Here is a 6,169-nt window from a genome sequence, read left to right on the forward strand (position 1 = left end):
TTGCAACCACCCATCACATGTGATGGGGGTATACGCCAGATTGCATTCCTTCACCAAGTAAGGTGTAAGTTCCTCTTCCAATCCCACATTTCCCAACCACCCCCAGTCAACTGCGTTTGGTAAATGAATTTCCTTTTTTTTAGTGCCTCCAATCTGTTTATGGCCCTTGTTTTTGATGACTTAGAAGTGATTGTTGAAAAGAAAGCCATGGGATATCACCTTGGCTCCCCCCACGAGAAGAATGCCCCCTTCTGGCCATGATACCTGCATACAAACATCAAAAAACACACAAACAAACAATACCCAGTAATTAAAAACAAAAAAATTGGGTCTGCATAGTCATCTACTCACCGAGTACACGACCTACTCGGCGAGTAGGATGAACATCGGGACTGTTCGGTGGTGGATCTGTATAAACTGTCCAAAAATCCAAAATTTTCACAGGGTTTTGTTGGAATGACTTATCTAACCATAAATCCTAAAGAAATTCCTCCTAACATTACCTAATTTATGGCTAAATTAAAACCCTAGAATTTGAGGAAACCCCCCCCCAAATCCGAAATCAAGCAAGATCGGGGCAAATCTATGATAAAGATTGAACCTTTCATTAGTTTATAGTGTAAAGATGTTACCTTTTTCTTTGAATGATGAAGATTAAGTGGAAAACTGAAGAGAATCGGACGAAATCGTTGGCTGCTTGAGAAGTCGCTGTGCACGGCGAGTATGGGGGTTAAATGGTGAAAACCCTCTTTTTTACAGATTTATATTTTACCCATGTAAATTGGATACTCGTCGAGTAGAAAGGTTCTACTCGCCGAGTATAAATGCCATTTTGCGTTTTATTGGGTTACTCAGACAGGTACTTGCCGAGTATACGTGCGTACTCGGCGAGTAAACCTTGCAGATTGAAAAAATTGTGATAATTTTGAAAAATTAATGTATTTTCTCATGTTTTTAAGCCATCCACCCCACACTCTAGGCATTGCTTTTCCTCAAGCAGTTATGTTCTTAAAAGTAGATGAATAAAAAGGAAAAATAATGAAAATAAAGAAAAGAAAAGAAAATGCAAACTTGAAACTCAAGTTGCCTCCCGAGAAGCGCTTCTTTTTAGGGAGTCATTAGCTGGACTCCTCCCCTTCTACGTGGTTGCAATCCCTTCCAGCAGCAGCAACTCTTCCATTCCTTCGTTCCGGGGGACTCCCTCTTCATACTTTTTGACCCTATGACCATTGACCTTGAAAGGCGTGCCATCTCTTGATAATAACTCTATAACACCATGTGGAAACACCGTCTTCACTAGAAAAGGACCATCCCACCTTGACTTGAGTTTTCCCAAGAAAAGCTTTAGTCGTGAATTGAAGAGCAATACTTTTTGGCCTTCATGAGCATTCATTTGCATCAACCGGTTGCTTTTTAGTTCCTCCATGTTGAAGTTACACCTCTTTAAAGCCCAAAACACCTTATGCTCTAGCTCTACCGGTAAATGGCATTGCTTCCCATAAACTAACCTATATGGTGTAGTACCAATAGGTGTTTTGAAAGCTGTACGAAAAGCCCATAATGCATCATCTAGCTTATTCGACCATTCCTTGTGGTTGCTCCCCACCGATTTCTCCAAAATTCGCTTTAAAGCTCTATTTGTCACTTCGGTTTGTCCACTAATTTGTGGATGGTATGATGTGGAAAACTTATGGGTGACCCCATATTTCTTTAACACCTTTTCCAATTGGTTATTGGAAAAATGTGTGCCTCGGTCACTTATAAGGGCTTTCGGGACTCCAAAACGTGAAAATAATTTCTTTAAAAACCACACCACTACCCGACCATCATTTGTTGGTAACGCTTGTGCCTCCGCCCATTTGGATACATAATCAACCGCCACTAATATGTATTTGTTTCCTTTGGACATGGGAAATGGTCCCATGAAGTCAATTCCCCACACATCAAACACCTCGCACACTTGGATACTATGTTGTGGCATTTCATTTCGAGATGAAATGTTTCCCACTCTTTGACAAGCATCACATTCTTTAACAAATTGGGTTGCATCTTTAAAAATTGTGGGCCAATAGAACCCAATATCAAAGATCTTCTTTGCAGTGTAGTGTGCTCCATGATGTCCACCTGTGGGCCCGCTATGACAATGCTCTAATATTAATAGGCTTTCCTTCCCGAATACACATCTTCGTATGATCCCATCCGCACAGCTCCGGAAGAGGTATGCATCGTCCCAAAAGTAATATTTTAATTCAGAAAATAATTTCTTCTTTTGTTGATTGCTAAAATCTTTCGGGATGTATTTTGTAGCTAAATAATTAGCTATGTCTGCGAACCATGGCTCTTCTCCCACTGTCACCATAATGTATTCGTCCGGGAAGTCGTCTCCAACTTTATCTTCTTGCAATTGCGGGTTCTCAAGCCTTGACAAGTGGTCAGCTGGTACATTCTCCATTCCCTTCTTATCTCGTATCTCTATGTCAAATTCTTGAAGAAGTAGCAACCATCGTATCAGTCTTGGCTTAGCATCCTGTTTGGAAAACAAAGACTTGATAGCCGAGTGGTCAGTAAAAATAGTAGTTTTAGATAAAACCAAGTAAGGGAGGAATTTGTCAAAGGCATACACTACAGCTAATAACTCTTTTTCAGTGGTGGTGTAATTTTCTTGGGTTGGGTTTAGAGTCTTGCTAGCATAGTTGAAAGTGCTTATCAACCCTTTGACCAATTACAGCTCCTAATGCATAGTCACTAGAATCACACATAATCTCAAAGGGTAAGTTCCAATTTTGTGCAATAATGATCAGGGCATTAGTTAATTTTTCCTTTAAAAATTCAAATGCCTCTAAACACTCTTTAGTAAAATTAAATGGTGCATCTTTTAGTAGTAATTGTGTTAGATGTCTAGTTATTTTGGAAAAATCTTTTATGAAACGCCGGTAAAAACCCGCGTGTCCTAGAAAACTCCTAATGCCCTTCACATTAGTTGGTGGGGGTAATTTGGCAATGGTGTCAATCTTTGCCCGATCCACTTCAATTCCCTTTTTGGAAACCTTGTGGCCCAAAACTATACCCTCCTTGACCATAAAGTGACATTTCTCCCAATTGAGGACCAAGTCGGTTTTTTCACACCTAGCAAGCATTAAGTCAAGATTTGTGAGACAATAATGGAAAGAAGATCCAAAAACGGAAAAGTCATCCATAAAAACTTCCATGAATTTTTCCACCATATCGTGGAATATGGTTGTCATACACCTTAGAAAAGTCGCGGGTGCATTGCATAACCCAAAAGGCATGCGTCTATAAGAAAAAGTCCCACTTGGGCAAGTGAATGTGGTCTTTTCTTGGTCCATTGTGTCTATGGGTATTTGAAAATAACCCGAGAATCCATCTAGAAAGCAATAATAGCTATGGCCCGATAGTCTTTCTAACATTTGATCAATAAAAGGTAAGGGAAAATGGTCTTTACGAGTGGTATCGTTTAGCTTTCGATAATCGATGCACACTCTCCAACCGGTTACCGTTTGTGTCGGAATTAGCTCGTTTTTTTCGTTGGTTATGACCGTCATCCCTCCTTTCTTAGGCACCACTTGGACCGGACTCACCCATGGACTGTCGGAAATGGAATAAATAATTCCTGCATCTAAGAGTTTGACCACTTCCTTCTTGACTACTTCTTGCATGTTCGGGTTTAACCTTCTTTGGTGTTGTACAACTGGCTTTGCTCCTTCTTCCAGGCTGATCTTGTGGGAGCAATAGGATGGGTTTATTCCCTTGATGTCGGTGATGCTCCATGCTATGGCCCGTTTGCGCTTCTTCAACACTTGCACGAGCTCTTCCTTTTCAGAATTGGACAAGTCAGAGGCTATAATTACTGGCTTTTGGTTGCATTCTTCAAGAAAATCATACTCCAAATGTTCTGGTAAAGTTTTGAGCTCCGTTTCTTTGTTCTGAATGTTGGACTCGCCGAGTGCAGGTAGGGTACTTGGCGAGTTTGTGGCTGTATTCACGACTTCTGCCTTTTCTTCAGAGGAACTCGGTGAGTAGATCGGTCCTACTCGGTGAGTAGGACTGTCAGTTTGTTTCACCAATTCTTTATAATCTGCTTCTTCCAACAGTCTTTCAATTTCCATTAAGTCTTTTTCTGGATCAAATGCTTCATCATAAGTTGTGAACTTGCTGGAATCTTCACTTATGTCTTCCTATAATAATTCGTCAAGCATATCGATTGAGAATGCCGTGTCATCACTGTTCCTAGAATACTTCATAGCTTGTTCTACCCCGAATGTGACTGAATCTTCTCCTACCCGCAAGGTGAGCTTTGAGTCCCTCATTCTACTATAGCGCTTTCCGTGTTGAGGAAGGGCCTTCCAAGGATGATTGGAACTTGTGGATCCGCCTCCATGTCTAGAATGATGAAATCAGCGGGAAAGACGAATTTGTCCACCTTGACTAGTAAGTCTTCGCCTATGGCTCTTGGGAAGGTGACTATCTTGTTTGCCAAGTGTATTGCCATGCGAATTGGCCTTGGCTCCGGGAGATCAAGCTTCTTAAAGAATGAGTATGGCATTAAGTTCACACTTGCTCCCGAATCAGCTAAGGCATGAATAGCAGCCAAGTTGCCGAATTGGCAAGGTAAAGTCAAACTCCCCGGATCACCTTTCTTCTTTGGTAGCTTATTTAGCATAGCAGCAGAGCAGTTTTCATTGAGTAATACCTTCTTCACTTCTTCCATATTCCTTCTATTGGTGAGAAGTTCCTTAAGGAACTTTGCATATTTGGGCATTTGCATGACGACTTCAATGAAGGGTATGTTGATTTGAAGAGTCTTGATATGATCTAGAAACTTCTGATACTCCTCTTCCTGCTTCTCCTTCTTAGCTCGGGCTGGGTATGGCATTGGAGGCTGGTAAAGCTTTTCAGGGACCTACTCGTTGGTATTTGATGGTGTACTCACCGAGTCCATATGAGGTACTCAGCAAGTAGGGCTGTCAGAATGTATGTTTTGGTTTTCTGCTTGCTTTTCTGCCTCCTCCTTCTGTGATTCATTGGATGCTTCAGTCCGAATAGGTGCCAGGGGAGTGATTATCTTCCCACTTCTTGTTGTGACTATGTTTATGTGCGCGCCTTGTGGGTTATTTTCAGTTTTGCTAGGAAGTTCGCCCGATGACCTTTGGTTAATTTGTTGAGCAAGTTGCCCAAGCTGCGTTTCTATATTGTGGATAGATGCTTGCTGGTTCCTAAGCATGATTCTTGTTTCTTGAATTGCAGCATCATGATCACTATGTATTTTTTTTGAGGCAGCTACAAATTTGGTGAGCATTTCTTCCAAGCTTGGCTTCCTCTCTTGCACCGGCTCCTCCTGTTGGTAGAGCCCTCTCCCTTTTTGCCTATACCTATCCTCCTTGGCTTTCTTGTAACCCTCATAAGGGAGCCACTCTTTCTTTTGTTTGCGCCAGTCTTCATCATATCGGTCTCCACTTGAGTAACACACTTGCGCCTTCTTGTTGCCATTCTCATCTAAATCGCAGTCTCTAGTGAGGTGAGGCCCATTGCAGTTTTCACAACCCACCCGAATAACATGGATCGTTTGATCCATTTTGTCCATTCTCCTATCCATGGTTTTTAGCATAGCCATGACCGTGGATAAGTCTTCAATAGCTGCATAAGCGGCTCCCCTATTGACATCATGTTTAGGGTTGTGGTATTCTCTAGAGTGTTCAGAGAATTCTTCAATCAATTCTTTGATCACCAGGGGCGGCTTCTTTGTGAGCGGGCCTTGCGAGTCTAGTAACTGCCTGGTTGTGACATTGACTCCATCATAGAAGATGGAGACTTCTTGCTGGCTGTTTAGGTCATGGTGTGGGCAGTTTCTTAGTAAGCTCTTGTACCTCTCCCATGCTTCATATAGCAACTCTCCAGCTTGTTGTTAAAAGTTATCAATGGCCTTGTTCAACTTGGCTATCTTGGAAGGTGGGAAAAAGTGATCAATGAATTCTTCTTTCATCTTGGCCCAAGTGGTGACTGATCCGGAGGGAAGTGACTTGAGCCAGTATTTTGCAGCACCTTTGAATGTCACCGGAAGCATACGAAGTAGTTGAGTCTCGCGGGGCACATTTGGAATATTGAAGTAATCAGCTACATCATTGACTTCATCCAAATGCTTGTAGGCATC

The 6,169-nt window shown here is 41.9% G+C and overlaps 1 non-coding gene across 1 annotated transcript; it reads left to right on the forward strand.

Moving 5' to 3' along the window:
- Window positions 1-5,846: 5,846 nt before the first annotated feature.
- Window positions 5,847-5,953, forward strand: LOC145027956 (small nucleolar RNA R71). Its single transcript, XR_013675716.1, has one exon. It is a non-coding gene; the product is annotated as a small nucleolar RNA R71 (small nucleolar RNA).
- The last annotated feature ends 216 nt before the right edge of the window (window positions 5,954-6,169 follow it).

The sequence above is a fragment of the Lactuca saligna genome, chromosome 1 (assembly GCF_052625555.1).
Source record: "Lactuca saligna cultivar CGN05327 chromosome 1, ASM5262555v1, whole genome shotgun sequence".
Classification (NCBI taxonomy): Eukaryota; Viridiplantae; Streptophyta; class Magnoliopsida; order Asterales; family Asteraceae; genus Lactuca; species Lactuca saligna.